The sequence below is a fragment of the Anabrus simplex genome, chromosome 1, assembly GCF_040414725.1.
Source record: "Anabrus simplex isolate iqAnaSimp1 chromosome 1, ASM4041472v1, whole genome shotgun sequence".
Lineage (NCBI taxonomy): Eukaryota > Metazoa > Arthropoda > Insecta > Orthoptera > Tettigoniidae > Anabrus > Anabrus simplex.
The window spans coordinates 1192986500-1193004655 of NC_090265.1; the positions used below are offsets into that span (position 1 = coordinate 1192986500).

The 18156-nt window shown below is 38.7% G+C and overlaps 1 protein-coding gene across 3 annotated transcripts in view; it reads right to left on the reverse strand.

The window, feature by feature from the left end:
- Sec16 (Secretory 16) overlaps positions 1 to 4954 on the reverse strand; it is a 753833-nt gene extending 748879 nt beyond the window's left edge. For 2 of the 3 annotated variants that reach the window (XM_067137541.2, XM_067137539.2), the window contains exon 1: positions 4771 to 4954. The gene's annotated coding sequence lies outside the window, so the exon portion shown is untranslated. Of the gene's footprint in view, positions 1 to 4570; positions 4677 to 4770 lie in introns of those variants that run through there. The other variant, XM_067137540.2, reaches the window with a different exon arrangement.
- Between the last annotated feature and the right edge of the window lie 13202 nt (positions 4955 to 18156).

Genomic DNA, 18156 nt, shown 5'->3' on the forward strand with positions numbered 1-18156 from the left:
TGTTCCAATATGTGGCACCATATCCCCTTATCTTTCAGGTAGGCCTATTTGACAACTCCAACTCAAGCAAATCAATTGTCGAAATATATTTTAAAGACAAAACATCGCCAGATAGTCCAAGTTCGTATGAAGGGCATCTTCCCCTTCTTCTATGCTGGATTCATTCCAATCAATTCCTAAGAGGTGCTCTATATTTGCTTCATCAATGCCTGAAAATACGGAATAAAAGTTTAGTTCTATGCAAAGCCAATACAGATATAACTCCGAGTATAATTTCTTACATTCACGGGCATTATATATTTGGGCAAATACAAGCAGATCCTGCATTGGTTAGTACACAAGACAGACAAGCTACCTAACATCATACACAACTGCCCAATGTGAACCTCAGTTAACACTTATGTTGTACAATCTGTACAAGCTTATATTAACTGAATTATATGTTGTTAATACTCATTGGCTGAATGGTCAGCATACTGGCCTTCGGTTCAGAGGGTGTCTGGTTCGATTCCCAACCGGGTCGGGGATTTTAATCGCTTCTGATTACTTCTTCTGGCTCCGGGACTGGGTGTTCGTGCCCGTCCCAACACTCTCCTCTTCATATTCACACAACACACTACACTACACTACCAACCACCACAGAAACATGCAATAGTGATTACATCCCTGCATATAGGGTTGGCATCAGGAAGGGTATCCGGTCGTAAAACAGGGCCAAATCCCCATGTGCGACACAGTTCGTACCCACGGCCCCACAGGTGTGGAAAAAGCAGTAGGAAAAGAAGAAGAATACAGTATAACTATCCAAATATCACTCCTACTCGTAAATGTAATGTAAAAAAATCCAACAGGGAAATATAAGTAAAACTTAAGTTTACAGAACGTAATTTGCCATCTAGCAAGTAAGACAGGAAGCAGCTCTTGGAAGCTACTAACAGCTGATTCTCACTGATTAATGATGGCATCTAGTAGTACATATCTCAACTAGAGAGTGTAAACTGCAGTTTCCAATAGTCAGTTACATCCCTACTCATTTTCACGTTGAAACTTTTAAATTAATGTCATGTAATCTGTAGTTTACATCAGATATGAAAGGGTTAAAACAGTAATCACCCCTACCCCCAGGGGTTCTAAACTTGGCAGCGTAGGTTGGTGGCCAAGGGGCCCTGGCACTGCTTTCACTTACTTGTGTCAGGCTCCTCACTTTCATCTATCCTATCCAACCTCCCTTGGCCAGCTCTTGTTCTTTCCCAACTCCAACGGTATTAGAGCATTCACGGCCTAAGGAGTCTTTCATTTTCACACCCTTCGTGGTCCTCATATCTTTCACCAGTACCTTCATTTTTCAGAGGTGTCAGATCCCATCCATTTTTCTCTCTGTTTATTATTAATACAGGATGGTTGTCTAGTTGAGCTTCCCCTTAAAACAATAATCACTACTACCACCACTATCGTCTTCTGAAACTTCATCTAGAGCTTCCTTACCTGTTTAACTGCACTTCACCTAAAACAATTATTAATTTTAACACACACTCCCGAAACAACACAGAAGCAACAGCTCAATTATAATAAACAACTCGACACAATGTATAACGTAACTGGGTATGCGAGGCGCTGATGACACCCCAGACTATAAATGCTATTCCTGGAGACAATAAACACGCGTAGAATGAACACAAATAATGTTATTTTAAACTCAAAACTTATCCAAAAAGATGTCTTCAGCACCCCACATACCCAGTTTGAAGGTTAACACCAAGTGCAAGTCCACTCTATATTCCAGTCAAACGAAGTTCACAAAGGATGAAGGAGTCACAATACAGACAGCTTAATTCATCAGTCATAGGAATAATGCACAGGAAAAGTTTGCTTTACATTGCACCGACATAGATAGGCCTTATGGCGACGATGGGATGGGAAAGGGCTAGGAGCGGGGAAGGAAGCAATCGTGGCCTCAATTAACGTACATCACCAGCATATGCCTGGTGTGAAAATGGGAAACCACGGAAAACCATCTGCAGGGCTGCTGACAGTGGGGTTCGCACTCACTATCTCCCGAATGCAAGCTTATAGCTACGTGACCCAAACCACACAGCCACTTGCTCGGTAATGCACAGGAACAACACTGCAGAAGTGCACAATGTAAAATATAAACCATATTCACTTCTCAACAACAAAAACCTCAGATAGGTGAGTGAAACACTAAGACATAGGCTACAGATAAACATTCTAAGGAAGTACTCCCATAGTTTCTTTCTACAGTAGAGAATATTGTCACTGAACATGCAGAAACCACTATGAGATGATGTCACAGAAACACCGGCCTGCAGCACACACATTATTAAGAACGAAAATTGTTTGGTACAATTTGTGCAATTTTCAACCTTCGATGACAGAACCTTACCAGCCAAAGTTCAAAGCCAAAATATTTCACATAGCAGTTTTCATAGGTGCAACGACGATATGCAGATCTATAGGTACAAAATCCCATATATGACAGTAGTATTATCATCCATCTTTCACTCACTGTCAACAAGATCATACACTTGCCTAAATCTAAAATACAATAATCACTTGAGCAGCTCTCTGGAAAAAGAATCATGTGAACTGGTAAGGAGATGAACAAGTGTACGAAGTAAATCAAAGGTACAAAACCTATGAAAAAGGACAGAAACATACCAAAAAGGATAAACAAACAACAGGTTTTTGCTCAGTGTGGGAAAACATACCTACATAGTCAATTAACTTTCAAAACTAGATATGAAGAAAATCTTACAAGGGCAATGAATTCATACCATAGGCCCATTTGATACCATGTTCTGCAGACAACAATCACGATAATCCTGCTACTGAATTTGCCTACTGTACTTGATGCAAATAGCCTACTATGGTGCAAACAACAGAGGTAAAAGACAATAACACAGTAATGAACCATTACTGTAAACTATGGCTACTAGCTGCAATAAATATTTCATTCATAGAGGTTGTATAGACCTAGCCCACATTACAACAATGAATGCTGAGGAAACATTTTTTTATATATATATATATATTTTTTTTTTTTTTTTTGCTTTACGTCGCATCGACACAGATTGCTCTTATGGCAACGATGGGACAGGGAAGGGCTAGGAGTGGGAAGGAAGCGGCCGTGGCCTTGATTAAGGTACAGCCCCAGCATTTACCTGGTGTGAAAATGGGAAACCACGGAAAACCACCTTTAGGGCTGCCGACAGTGGGGTTCAAATCTACTATCTCCCGAATACTGGATACTGGTCGCACTTAAATGACTGCAGCTATCGAGCTTGGAAACATATTTGAGGACCATATTAAAACAAACCCCACTAGACTAGCAACAATTATACTCGGATGGCAACAATCATACCACTCTACAAAGTATGATTTCAGGTGGATTCTCTTCTTCACTTTTCCCATCCAATCTCTCTTGGTCAACTCTTTATCTCTTCCAAACACAGCACTTTATGTTTCTGATTTTTAGCAAGTCTCTTCTAAAGAGCATTTTAGGGCACAAGGTCTACTTAACCAAAAATTTGGTACTCATTTAAAAAATAAATGAGATTCACTTCATTCATTTGTAGGACTTACAATCATTTAATAAGATGCACTATGAGCATTAAAAGGGGAAATATTCAGGATTTTCTCCTGTACAAAAATGTAAAGAATATATTTGTCTTTGTTGTTTTTTGCACTTCAGTATACGGTAATGTTTGCATTAATTTAAGCACAATTCACTAATAACCATAAAATAACTAAATATTCACATACAAAGGCCTACATCAATGAAGTAGATAACAGACCTTAGTGTCCTTGATCTGTCTGAAAAGTAAGATATTTTAGAACACAATTTAAAGGTTTTATGAATCACGAGACAAACTTAATAGAGGAAAGGATTAGGCTAATTGATCAGTCATTCCACAATGGCCAAAGACGATGTACCGGTGCTGTACTAGGTAACAGTTCATGATGTGCTCTTGACACTGAAGTACACCAAATAGTAATGAGTAATTTAATGACAGTCTCAGAAATACCCCACCTAATGATGATGATGATGATGATGATGACACTTTCCACTGCAGGAAATCTTCCATCTGTTTACACAGTTCATACTAACATGTGGAATGACAGTTCTCTCTGATCCTACCACCCAATCCATAAATTATCAGGCTATCTATAAAACAGTATCTACATTTCAAATTACAAAGATTTCGTACAATTCTACAATAATTCATCCATTAAGAAAAAAGATCAGGAAAATACCACTTGTATATCCTACTAGCATTGACTTCACTAGCCATAAACAAATATAGCTTAATGTTTCTGAGAAAAGGACGCCAATTGCATACGACGAATAAGTCAAACAGTGTCCCATTCTGTTAATTGAAGAAATATCAATGCTCAAGGGACTCCATTGCAACCAGGTAAGGCTTTCGAAAACAAAACAATCAATCAGCGATTTCTCCTATTCCTCCAAAATTTCTAATTGAACTACAGTACAAACATAATAATACTGATTACTAGTCCAGCTAAATAAAACTACAATATAATAGAATACCTGGGTATTTAATTCGCCACTTCCCCCTCTACCAATTTTCCCAGCGGATCATATTGATCCTTGCATTTCATACATAAAACTTAATTCATAAAACTTCGTGAAACAGAGGGAGATCACGGAAAAGCAAGTAGTGACATTATTATATGTTGCTGAGAGGACAGTTTTACGGCTTAAGGAAGAAACTATTACAGATAACTCACAGATGGTCAATGACTGCTGATAGTAGACTTCGATAAAAGGAAGCACATAGGTCGCATAAACACCATGACAATTTCGTTGTTCAGTTTTGGAATTTTTGAGTATTCTCGTTATGAGGTTAACCCCAGAAAAATTCACGAAATAGCCCCAACAATACCGAGATTGAACGTGTGACAAAACTGGGCCATTCACGTCACCTAATCTACATTGATGCTAAAGTATCACGCACGCACCAACGTCATATGAAATGACCATATGCCCATACACGATTTTAGTTTTCAATTCCTACCAAGAGATAGCAGGACAGAGTGGAAACCATCAAAATAGGAATATACTGAAACACAACCAATAGATGTCTCACGTGTAGTATCCGGTATGCGCTTGTCGATCGTCATTTGTTTCTATACGTGGTTTTTTTTCTTTTTTTTTTTTTTTTTTTTTTTTTTTTGGCAGTTACCTAGTTAAATGATGAAGTTAAAGATGTAATATATCGTTACGACAACAAAGACAACAAGAAAATTGTGATGCCTGATTACTGCTGTGTCCCAGTGTCCCAAAATCAAGGTCGACCATCATACCATCAATTTCCTAAGTAAGATCCTTTCCGTAAAAAGTAGTTGCATGCGATTCGTAGGCAGGACCTACGAAATAAAAAATTTGACTCCTAATATCAAAGTCTGCTCGAAACATTTTACAGTTGAAGACTGTGTCATTACTGAAACTGGTAAGTAAGCTAATTAGTACTAAGAAATAATTTTATAATAAGGTAGTGACATTCTGAAAAAATATGACATATACCGGTATCAATAATGTTAGGCGAAAGACGAAGACTTAAGGAGAACGCTGTACCTTCGATATTTTAAAGATGTGGCACCGGTACCTTGGAAATGTCCGACTCGTTGGCTGAACGGTCAGCGTACTGGCCTTCGGTTCAGAGGATCCCGGGTTCGATTCCCGGTTAATTGGTTAATTCCAATGGCACGGGGGCTGGGTGTATGTGTTGTCTTCATCATCATTTTATCCTCATCACGGCGCGCAGATCGCCTACGGGTGTAAAATAGAAAGACCTGCACCTGGCGAGCCGAACCCGTCCTGGGATATCCCGGCACTAAAAGCCATAAGACATTTCATTTTTTCACCTTGGAAATAACTCCGAGAGCAAGGAGATATAGAAGTAGGAAAACAGCCATAACAACGTGTGTGATACAGTACCCTGAATCACACAGTGACCTATAATTTGACACTGGAGCACCATCAATTTCAGACTTCCTGAACAGGAAATATTTCATTACTTCAAATTTGAAATATTTATATTTGTCTTATGGTCCGAAACAAGATCCTGAAACTCGTGCGCTACACGGAAATGAAGTTCAGTCGTACTGGACGTAGCCCACAGGCACTGCTGTCACACCAATATCGTGCCTTATGCACGCTTATAACATGCAAAGAAAAGAAAAGAAAAATGTTGTATTAGGAATGTTTGAATGTTTTCAAAATGCTATTTGTACTTTAAGAATTCAATCTTAACAAAAACGCTAAAAAGAAGGAGTTGCTGCATTTATTCCTTACCTTTCAATCAACTCTTGCATTTTTCCGGATATTTTTCGCCCCTTTTCTTCAATTCTGCTTCCAAATCCGCAATCCTTAAGGTACAGCCCCAGCATGTATCTGGTGTGAAAATGGGAAACCACGGAAAACCATCTTCAGGGCTGCCGACAGTGGGGTTCGAACCGATTATCTCCCGAACACTGGATACTGGCCGCACTTAAGCGACTGCAGCTATCGATCTCGGTATTCAAATTAAGATAAACGGGCGAGTTGGCCGTGTGGTTAGGGACACGCGCCTGTGAGCTTGCATCCGGGAGATAGTGGGTTCGAACCCCATTGAAGACAGCCCTGAAGATGGATTTCATTGTTTCCCATTTTCACACAAGGTAAATGCTGGTGTTGTACCTTAATTAATGCCACGGCAGCTTCCTTCCCACTCCTAGACATTTCCTGTCCCATCATCGCCATAAGACCAATCTGTGTCGGTGCGACGTAAAGAAAATTGCAAAAAAAAAAAGTTAAGATAGACTTGAGACAAAATACTCCAGCCACTCCAGAAAATAGAGTATCAATACTTCTGGTTAGCGATATTTTACTAAGAAAAAAATGACGGTGGCAGAAGCAAGCAAAAATGTAACAGAAGAAGATTAGATGCCACATTAGAGATAACTAACAGCCTAATTAGAGAACCTTGTAAACGTCTTGCAAAAAGAAGAGCACAATAGTAGTATAATAGTCGGATTCGGCCGCCACCTCCACCTCGGGCTCCCAGAGGCCTCCTCAACCTCCACCACAGCCAGAGGCCTCCTCCACCACCACCACAGCCAGAGGCCTTCACAGAGGCCCACTCCACCACCCGCGGGAAATTTGAATTGGTAAACAAAGCCACGTGCTTTTTGACAGCTATCATCGACAATAACGCATCGCTAACCTCAGTACTGCCATCTTGATGGGCCTAAACCTCAGTAGTACCAACTTTTTTTGCTAGGGGCTTTACGTCGCACCGACACAGATAGGTCTTATGGCGACGATGGGATAGGAAAGGCCTAGGAGTTGGAAAGAAGCGGCCGTGGCCTTAATTAAGGTACAGCCCCAGCATTTGCCTGGTGTGAAAATGGGAAACCACGGAAAACCATGTTCAGGGCTGCCGATAGTGGGATTCGAACCTACTATCTCCCGGATGCAAGCTCACAGCCGCGCGCCTCTACGCGCACGGCCAACTCGCCCGGTAGTACCAACTTAACCTAACTAGCGCGAGATTTGAATGGGTAAACAAATCCACGTGTTTTTGACAGCCACGTGCTTTTCGACAGACAACAACGTATCGCGAACCTCAGTGCAGCCATCTTGACGGACCTAAACCTCAGTGCTACCAACTTAACCTCACTAGCGCGAGATTTGAATCGGTAAACAAAGCCACGTGCAGCTGTCATCCACCACCTTTAATCCAGAGAGCACCGTGCTGCCCTCCTTATCGCAGTAGCTGCAAATTCGTCACCTGTCATCGGCAGTGCTGCCATCTTATCGGGCCTAAACCTTAGTGCTACCAACACTGCCGAGACGGAATCCATAACTCGGCTCATCTTTCACTGTCTCATTGACAACTTACTTCCTCTAACCTAACACTACTCACTACCTTACTCTACTCTACACGTGCAGACGTACCGAATCTACACTTTAGCTTGAGATAGGTCAGGCCTATCTCCCCCTCTTCAAACTCTACTGTACGTCAGCAGCCAAAACAAACTAACTAACAAAACCAAAGTAAAATAAAACAGGCAGACAAACAACAAACAACCTCATTGGAAGGAATACAGTACGGCTTACTATATCAGTGAACTGAATCTACTAATTAGAAATATACAATACCTAAGGAACAAAGGAACAAAACTGAACAAATATATAAAACGAAACATAATACGAAACTTATAATTATTTTCGCTCGTACTTATTAGTGAGTTAAACTCTATAATGTTCCATATCTGTGAATCAAAGTTATTTTTTGTACATACATGGTTACAAAACTTCGTTATTATTAACCCATACAGAGATGATACTTCAGAGGTAAATACTTTCCGTGTGTTTTCTTCTACTGACTATAATCAATTTTAATCTTCTTATTCAGTGTACGGGTACTGATCGATTTGGAGTCTCCCTCTTCCAACTTCGGTCGCCCGAGGTAGGAGAGCCGAGACTTGGTTCATTCTGAAATACTAGCAGGCATTCCTGTATGTGTAGTTTGAGTGTCCCATAATATCCTTTTAACCATGTGTACCCGTGCGGATTTCGCTGTTTCATTTTTTTCAGCAGCATGTGCCCCTTCCCTCATTCACCACATTCATTTTTTCTCCCACAAGCTTTTTACAATTGTCAATAATTTTGATAGTTTCCCTGCCTTCTCCATTCCTTGTTTATTAATTTGACAAGAGTATAGTACTCAGATTCTCTTTATTTTATTTATCTCTTCCGCTTCCAAGTATTTAACCCGTAATGCTCTTGTACTTTCACACTGTCTCAAGAAATGTGCATTTCCTAACTCCTTTTCACACAATAAACATGTATTTGCAACTTCTGTAAATGCCTTATTTTTATAAACTCCCATCAACCACCATATCATTCCCCTGTATTCTCTTTTGGTTAATTTATCATGTATTATTTTCATACCTGGGTATATATTCATGAATTCCTCCAGAGTTCTCCTATTATTACGCTCAGCCGTTAGCCTTTGTATTTCTGTATCTGCTACCCTCTGTGCCACTCTCCCACACACTTTCCTTTCGTCTAAATCGTTGTCCCAATAGTTCCCCATCCCAATTCCTTCCAGTATTTTCTTTAAGTTGCCCGCCCAGTACCCATCCTGATACTTCATTTGGTGCCGGTAAGCTATATCTAGAATTTCTCCCCCTCCTCCCCTTTATATCCTAAACCAATATTTTATTAGTCTCTTAATTATATCTTCTTTTATATTAATATCTGTACACATTAATCTTGCTCCACCATTCGCTGTACATATTGGTAAGCCTGTAATTATTTTAATAAATCTACTAGTGACTGAATCATGCATTACTATTTCCATTTCTGTGCCCCATACCTCTGAACCGTATAGCATTTTGGATTTAATCACAGCGTTGAATACATTTCTTTGTACCCTAAAATCAATATTAGGCATCCTGTTATCTAATATTCTTATACTAGCTAGGGCTGCTACACCAATCAGTTTTGCCCTAATGACGTGTTCATACCAATTTCCTTTTCCTGATATGATAATTCCTAAATATTCTAACTTGTTAACTACTTCCAGATTTACTCCTTCAATATACCATTTTTCCTTTTTCGCTAATTTGTTGCCGTTTTTGCACACCATTACTCTAGTTTTCTGTGCGTTAATTTTCATATTCCATTCTTTACAGTATTTCTCGATACCATCAATACTTTTTTGCATTGCAACTGGCGTTAGTGTGAACAATAGTATGTCGTCAACAAAGACAAGACAAGGAATATCCTGATTTTCTGAACATGGCAGTGCTAATCTTTCCTCAACTTCAAATTCTAGTATATCGTTAATGAATATAAATAAAATCGGTGACAATTTACACCCCTGTTTCAAACCCATTTTAGAGATAATCTCTCCTACTACTACTCCTTCTTTGACTCACACAGTACACTTTACTTCAGCATATATCTTTTCTATAGCCCTTATCATTTTACATGACGCTCCTACTTGTCTCAATCTAGTAACGATTGCCCCCCTGTTCACAGTATCAAATGCTTTTTCTAAATCTATTGATGTAATATAGAGTTTACCATCCCTTTTCTTTACATATTTGTCAATAAGAGTTCTCACAATAAATATCTGGTGTTGTTCTCCCCCTTCTGAAACCACTTTGAAATTTCGACGGGATTGAATGTCTCTATGCCCAGTTCCTTAGTCTATTTGCTAGTATACCCATATATACTTTCCCCAATGTATCTAATAAGGTAATTCCCCTATAGTTTCCTGGATTTAATCTATCCCCTTTATTTTTGTATATAGGGCATATTATCTCCTCTTTCCAAGCATTTGGAAATTTCGCTTTCTCGAAGATTTTATTGAATATCTTTGTCAAAAATTCCAACATGCCGCTTCGTTCTCCCACCTCTTTCCAAACTTCATATGTGATACCCGAAATAGCTCCTGATTTTCCCTTTTTGGCTCGTTGTAACAGGTTCCTGAGTCGAAATAGCCTCATCTAATTTAGGAAGAGTGACACTCAAACCCCCGAAACAGTAATCCCCTCATGCTGAGCTCTCCATTTGTCTTCTTTATTCAATAATTTCTGGAAATACTGGACCCATGTACTATGACTTATATTGGTCCCCCCAGAACCCGACTTCTTCTTGGTTATTTGATTTATTTTATCCCATACTTTCCTACTGTCATTGTCCTTGCACTTTTTATTTATGTCTGCAACCATCTTTTGTTGCCATTCCGACTTCGTCTTTCTTAACAATTTCCTGTATTTCCTTTTTTTTACAAAATTCGTTTCTAGCTACCTACCACCATCCACCCTGTATCTCCTAAGTGCCTTCATAACTAGTGACTTTTTCTTCACACATTCTGTATTATACCATCCACATTTTATCTGCGTTTTAGATTTTGCCTCATAGATTTTCCTGCCATTCCTATTAAATTTTCTATCCTGGTTAGGGCTTCCTCCACTCTATTCTCTTCTATCAATTTTACAATACCTATTTTCCAAATATCAAAATTTTCTCCATTGAAGTACTCTCTGAATTCATTTCCTAATTCTTCTCTCCAATGATACCTAGGTATTTTCCTCTCATGTATGCTATCGTAAACGATCTCTTGCGCTCTTATATCTTGAATCATTAATTTTATAGATACTGGCATGTGATTTGCCTGTGCCCAATCCTTAATGCTTATCTCTTTGATAATTTGCAAACTATCCCTACAGCATACAACTAGGTCAATTGTATTGCCCCCATTTTCTACTATATAGGTTAGTTTTCTACTCTCATATCCAAACCACCACCCATTCAATATATAAAGCTCCTCTACCGCGCATAATTCTAGTAGTTTTTCTCCATTTCTGTTACATTCTTTATCCTGGCTATTTCTATTAACTACTAATACCCCGTCCTCAAGTTGACTGTAAACTGGTTTCTTGTCCCCTATCCTCGCGTTAAGATCGCCCATAATAAAAATACTTGCCTGATCATACGTACTTCTCATTCGTCTAATTTCTGTCGCTAAATTCTCAAAAAATCATTCTGCGCAAATGGGGAGCTCAAAGGTGGATTATATATAAAAGCTATATATATTTCATTCCTCCAATTGGCCCTATCTAATATTCTTATCCAGATTAATTCCTTAAACTCGGATTCTAAGAGCTGTATTCTATCTTTTAAGTTGTTTTTGATAACCACTGAAATTCCGCCCGATATCCTTCCTCTATTGGATCTCCTTGATTCATATCGACTCCTACGATACACCCTTCTATCTTTAAGTCTTTCTTGTAATCAGCCCAAGTTTCTACAAGCCCAAGGATGTCCATTTTTTCCAGTAGCTCTTTAAAGTCTTCGTTACCTATTTTGCTCCATACACCTTCAATATTAACACATGATACCTTTAACTCTAATTATTTTTTACTTCTATGTTCTAAACTCCCTGACTTACTTCTAGTCATTCTAGATCTTTCCACTTCCATTATACTCCCCTCCGGAGAGCAAATAACGTCCTTCTCAAATAGTTCTTCTGTGATTTTTAATCTACTACCTGAACCCATCCCCTTCTTCTGAAAAATGTCTTTTAGACTCACTGCCCTACGCATGGAGTATCCTCAGCTCCTCCCCGCGGCGCCGCTGTTGACATCCGGCTCGCCTCGTCGTTCCTCCCACTGTTATTTAACTCCGCTGAAAAATCTGACGTAGACTGTTGAATCACCTGTCCAGGGTTATCAACCCCAGCACCGCATGTATACTCAGGAATCCCTTGTGTCATCACTCCTTCACCATGCACTTCCGCTGATGACCCAAACTGCTTACTTCGTTCCTTAAACATATCACCCTTATCACTGACCGTCCACGTTCTCGCCCAGGTATCTCCCATCACATGCAAGCGGTTTCCTCTTATAAAAGCCCGTAGATTCGATTTTTTTTGCTTGTCGTAAATTGAATTGTAGAACTCTTTGCTCTTGGAGGCTTTTTCTGTCCATATCCCTTTTTATCCAAATTCTGCTGCCGTTCAAGTTCCTCGCACTATTCAAAATTCGGCTTGCCATTAATAGGGAAACAAAATTCTAACAGGTCTTCTTCCCCTATTCTTTCCCATCCTATACACATCATATATCTCCCTTTCGGTACAATCAATGCCTAATTTCTCTCTCATTAGCTTAAAGACTGAACTCATCAATTCCATCTTAGATTCTCCTTCCGTTTCATCCAGTCCGTAAATAATAATATTTCTTCTCTACTCCTCCTCCGTTCTTATGCTATCTCGCCATTGAAGTACCTGTACTTGTTCTTCTAGCGCTTGTATCCTCTGATTTATTATAGCTCTTTCTTCCTTGTCTTCTCTTATCTTCGCCTTTATTTCTGTTAGATCTTTGGTTATGCTGTCCTTCATATCGTTGATTTGTTGGAACTGTGCTTCGAGCATTTCTTTGGTCTGGTCAGCCTGAGAAGCATCGCGGACAACTTCCTTGATTTTCTCCATGTCCTCCTATGTCAATGGGCCTAGGTTCATCTCGACGCCTCCGATGACTAATAGAGTAGCCACCATAGCTGCCGCCATCAACAGTTCTGTCAGTCCTGTTTCTTTATTAAATCCTAATTTACACTCCGTCTTGGTCCACTTGACCCGGTTGTGCCGTCTCCCTATCACACTCCTATACTGCTGCACTGTTACGCCCATACTGCTTTTCCTGCACTTCAGCACCGTTACCACACAAGTCTGCTCACTAGCTCAGCTCAGCAAAGACTGTATTGAATATAGGTTGTTATTTACAAGCTATCTAGCTACGTTTCACAGTAAGAAAATAAGTAGGGCGCATCATGTTATCACAAATAAAACAACGCATTTTATTAAAACAATACATTAGTGAAACATAAAACAAATTAACACAAAATTCATATGATATTAATTAAAAATCATTGTAAATAACTTTTTCACGAAAGGAAGGTCTTAAAAGTATGCAATAAACAAATTCTCAAGATGAAACAAATAAGTAATTTACAGTAGCCTACAGTACACCAAAACGATTTCTCCTATTACACAAATAACATAAACTGACCACTTAATTAAAGTAATGCCAAACAAGAAGTAGTTAAAGATCATACGTTATTACGAAATTTAAGAAAGAGGAAACAATAAAAAATACCACACACCGGAACAAAACGACACTTGGAAACAGATATAGCTTTAGGAATGTTAATAGAGAATATCGGAAATTTTACTGGCCAATTAATGAAAGTATGAATTTTGTAAATATACTCCTCACTCTTCATAATAGGTCCGCACGTTTTCAACCCAACCTAGGCTGACGGTGGAATTGCTGAGGGTCCAAACAAAAAGTCGGATTAAATCGTTAAGTGAAGGTATTGTTCCGCGTGAGTTAAAAATTGCCATGGTCATACCGGTGTATAAAGGGTCTGATAAATTTGATCTCAATAACGACAGACCTCTATCAGTCCTTCCCATTGTATCAAAAATCCTAGATAGAGTGGTCAAAGATAGGCTATTAAATTACCTACAATGTAATGACTATTTTTATCCATATCAATATGGATTTTTGCCTAACTCTAGTACCTACAATGCTGTGGAAGACATTATTATTATTAAGTTACAGGAGTCCTTAGATTCATGTATGGTAGCATCAGTCCTCTTTATAGATCTTCAGAAAGCATTTGACACAGTTGACCATAACATTTTGCTACTGAAGTTGGAAGCAGCAGGGGTTAGAGGTTTAGCACTTAACTGGTTTACAGATTATCTCAGAGACAGGGTACAGTTCGTTAGTTGTATGGGAGTAGAAAGCACATTGCAGACTATAACAACTGGTGTGCCTCAAGGTTCTGTTCTAGGATCAATATTATTTCTTGTATTTTTCAACGATATGGGTAACTTGCCGCTGTTTGGCAAATTGATCATTATTTGCTGATGACACAAATATTTTCTACACAGGGAATTGTATATGTAATCTTGAAGAAAAGATGCAACAGGACATATCTTTAATTCAGACCTGGCTTACTACCAACCGACTAAGAATTATTCATAATAAAACTAACTATATCATATTTCACAAACCATTATGTACATTTCCACTAGACATCAACTTAAGTTTCTATGACCAAGTGATACCTCGAGTTCAAACAACCAAATTTCTAGGACTTAGCATAGATGAGTCGCTAAGTTGGGAGAATCACATCACAATGCTGAGTGATAGAATAACTCTCGCTATTGGTGTACTCAGCCGAATAAATACAAAGTTTCTCGTGGACTCTTGAAGAGTATTTATCATGCATTAATTGAAAGCCATCTGAATTACATGATTCATATCTGGGCATGTTGCAGTAAAGAACAATTTGAAAAGATCAGTATCTTACATAAAAGAGCACTGAAAATACTCTTCAACTTACCCACCTTAACGCCAACCATACAGGTCTACCAGTATTGTAATGTGCTGTCACTAGATGGTCTTCGTAAAAAAGCTTCAGCTATTATGTTGTACAAATTGAAAAATGGACAAGCTCATTCGAACACACTTCGCAACTTGAATTCTGATATACATTCATACAGTACAAGAGGATCTACTAAAATTCACTGTAAATCATCAAAGTCTACTAAGTATGGTACTAATTATTTATGGCATTTCTCTGTAAAGTTTTTCAATAGACTTCCTGAGCATATTCTAGAAGCCACTAAATTACCCATATTTAAAACCAAGCTTGTTATTTTTCTAAAATTAAAAATGCCAAGCCTATATAGTACTGATTTAGTTATTATTATTATTATTATTATTATTATTATTATTATTATTATTATTATTATTATTATTATTATTATTATTATTCATTGTACAGTATATTATACTTTTGTCCTAGAAGCTGATGTTCTCAAATCTCATCTTTGTTGCCAAATATAATTAATTGTACTGCACCATTATGAGCCCTGGCTCTGGTGCCTCCTTTGGAATAAATAAATAAATAAATAAATAAATAAATAAATAAATAAATAAATAAATAAATAAATAAATAAATAAATAAATACTGTGGATGCAGAAGTACACCTCATTATAGCCTTACACAAGATGTAGAGGTCCATTTTCACAAGATCACAAAATTATCTTAGGGCTACAAACTGGAATTCCTATTTAAAAACAGTAGGCTATCCTCTGAAGATGCTTTGCACTTAACCGCGTTCGGCGTTCGTTGATTATGTTTCCAGCTTTAGAGAAAAGTCATTCACATGGTACTGAGGTGGCTAGCATTTTAAACAGTGATTTCACCAACTTGGCTATCGTGGGGTACAAGTACTGGTTTATCTTCCACCCGAAAGTGGATATTGGCCTCTCTGCAGGTAATTGTCGTCCAAGAATCTATTTATTTCTATTGTTGCAGCAGATGTTGGTGTTCCTGTAATAGTGCGAAGGTATATTATTAAAAACATTACTTTCTGAGAAATTTCATAAGGTGTGATATGCGTTTAACACCAACCTGTTGGCTTTTTTGACGACAATATTCTGTAAAACTCCTCCCAAACAGAGTACTCTCCGTCGCTGGGACTGCTTTCCACAGACAGCTGGACATCTTCATGTCTTCTCTCCTCTGCTGGAGCCACTCGACCGTCCTTATTTATGATGTGTGTCATTAATTCAGTAGCGTATTTCTTTACTGATTCACCAGCAGATTGGTCAGAAAACTGTAGGAGCTTAAATCGAGGATCTAAAAGTGTAGATAAAGCAGGAGTTTTGCTGTACTGTATATTTCTAAACCTGATAGTTAGTCCCTTATGTAGCTCTTGGACACAATCAAGTACCATCGGGTGCAGATTTTCTTTTTGAAGCTTCTCACAAACAGATGTGAGACCTTTCGTCAGGATGATCGCCTGACTGCCGGGTATGTATTGCTCAGCACTCATCTCTACCGTTACATCATAGAATGGTTTCAGAGCTTTGCAAAGTTCTCCACAAATCGTTCACTTTTCTTCAGACAGGACTGGAATACCCTTGTTGATGAGGGCCACTGCTGCCTAAAACCGCGTCCTGGAGTTCGCAAATCGTTTGTAGCATATGATATGTGGAGTTTCACCTCGTTGGTACTTAATGAAGTAACGTTTTGTGAGTAGTTGCTCCTAAATTTATTTGGACTGTCATAAGTTTTCCGTCGCAGTGGTACTTCTTTTGAAAAAGGCAACAATGTTCTTCACTTTCTCCTGAAGCAAATCCGTGACCTTCAGGGCATCCCGCAAAATTAAATTCAAGGTGTGAGCGAAACACGGGAAGTGTTTCAGGCCTAAATAGTCTTTCACGGCATTCTTGATATTGGATGCGTTGTCTGTGGCAACAGCTAAAATTTTCCCTATGAGATGAAATTTATCAGTGATCTTCTTAATTCCTTCTGCTAGATTCTTACTAGTGTGTGAAACCGGCATTGACGAACACTCAAGTAGAACTGATATCAACGTGAAGTCATCATTTATAAAATGAGCTGTCACGGCTAAATAACTTTCTACATTTTTAGAGGTCCAGCAGTCCGTAGTCAGACAAACACTGGAGACAGACATTAGACGGTTACGAACAACGTTCATGCATAGCTCATATTCTGCAGGGATCATACTGTAGGAAATAGCCTTTCTATTAGGCAGTTGGTAGCCCGGGTTAAGTCCGGTAACAAAATCTCTAAAACCTTTACCTCTACTATTGAAAATGGTTGAATGTCTGTTGTAAACAGTTTAAGAAGTAGTCTGTCAATTTTCTTCCTCTTTTCCGCATGCATTGCCTTTGGTGGAAGAGTTAAACATTATTTTACAGATGTCTGTCTCACTGTGGGAAGTCGTGGTGTTTGTGACGGATGGATTTCGATTGTGGATGGGCCTGGTAAATTGACAATCTGTGATACTACATTTTCATTCTGAATTGACGGCATAGTAATGGATACGAGGTTGCCTTCATTGTGATCGTGAGGAAAGGTAGAATTTGAAGAGGCGGAGGTTGAATGGGCTAACAGTCTTACAGTAGGATGCTTTCTAGTGAGATATTTCTTAGGTAAGTGGCAGTAGATTTCAAATATAGCTTTTGACCACAAACACCACACAAGCTAATTTATTTACAGCGTCAGTTACTGAAAAATATGTCCATATATAACTTGTTTTCTGATTTTTATTCATTTTAAATCTGAGAGACACTTGTAACGTTACAACTTGACGGAACAGGATACGCTTCTGGAATTAGCACGCTGTGGCTGTTGTCTGGACGCAACACTTGCTTGCTGTGGAACGTTATTCCACAAAATAACCACGAAACATATGCCTATTAACATAAACAGGCTGGTAATTGTATAACAGATACAGTACGATGGAACAGTGTTCGAAGTTCACGAGAAACCGACACGAAACTTTGTAAGATATACAGAACGTACTCACAATGCAAGATAATAGCTCCGTCATTAGCGGGAATACCAGTGTTGAGCACGTGTTCATGTGATCGTTTATTGGTTAAACGCTACCGCAGGACGCCTGCACGGTGACATCCTAATATTTCATTAGCAAGGTCACGGCATATTGCGATCCTACATGCACAATGACCAAAATATAATTTATCAAATAATTCCAGTCAGAATAA